This window comes from Aplysia californica, unplaced genomic scaffold (genome assembly GCF_000002075.1).
Source record: "Aplysia californica isolate F4 #8 unplaced genomic scaffold, AplCal3.0 scaffold01075, whole genome shotgun sequence".
NCBI lineage: Eukaryota > Metazoa > Mollusca > Gastropoda > Aplysiida > Aplysiidae > Aplysia > Aplysia californica.
The window spans coordinates 94,123-95,184 of NW_004798345.1; positions in this window are offsets into that span (position 1 = coordinate 94,123).

A 1,062-nucleotide genomic window follows, 5' to 3' on the forward strand; every position below is an offset into this window, starting at 1 on the left:
GGTTGTTTAGTGTTTGATTGGAAAATTGACACGGTGAGCCGAACGGTTTTAACTAATTAAAAGTTGGGGGGCTCGGGTGACTAAGTGAGTAGGCTTAGATCTAGATCTAGAATCTAGTGAGTTTAGACTCAACAGTAATACCCTTGTGGGATCAATAAAACTAATTTGTAAATTTATGTCTTTACTACTTTGAAGTCAGTATTCCATGAGTAAGAAACGCGAGCGATTCTTGAATTAAAAAGTGGAGACCCCGAACCGTCACTTCAGTTTGGGAAATTTTTCGCAGCATGTCCGACACTAAAGCATAAGCCTAGATTTTTTGTCGAATAACTTTCGATCCCGTTTACTTTTAACCTAGATTCTCTAAACGGCACTCTTCGAGGGAAGTGGTCCCGGCTTAACACCATAGAAATAACACTAAGACTTGTAGTCAGAAACAAAAACACAAGTCGAGTAAAAAAAGCTGTCTTCGGTAATTTTTTTTCCTTACTTCGAGTTTAGAATATTTCCCACATTATTTTTTTTTTCATCAATGGCCTTTTCACCCTGGAAACTCAAGCCAGCTTTTTTAATCGGCTTCCGTTTTTGTTTCCGATTGCAAGTGTTATTTCTACGGAATTAGGCCGGGACCACTTCTCCCGAAGAGTGCCCTCTAAACGATTGACAACCCCGTTTTGTCTTTTCGAGCAAAACTTTTTTCAACGTTACAGATTGGTGTGGAAGGGCACTTTTCTTAGAGAGGCCAGAATATTGCTCGATATGAGTATTGCGGAATTATTTTCTTACGGATATTGATATGTAAATGGGACAAACTGATACAAGACCGGGAACGGTAGCTCGATAACATTAACAATCGGTGCCGTCTGTCTCAAGTCATCCGTAAGAAAAGCGTGTCTTTTCATCGGAAAGGTACAGCACGGGCAAAAATTGTTTTGGTGTGGAGTGACATCCCCATTCCGTCCCTCATGTTTAAACCGACTGCGTCAGTGTCATTCTGTAGGTATTAATTTTAAATAACGTATCCAAGCCCTCTGACCTGGTAACCGTAACAGTTTTGGTCAG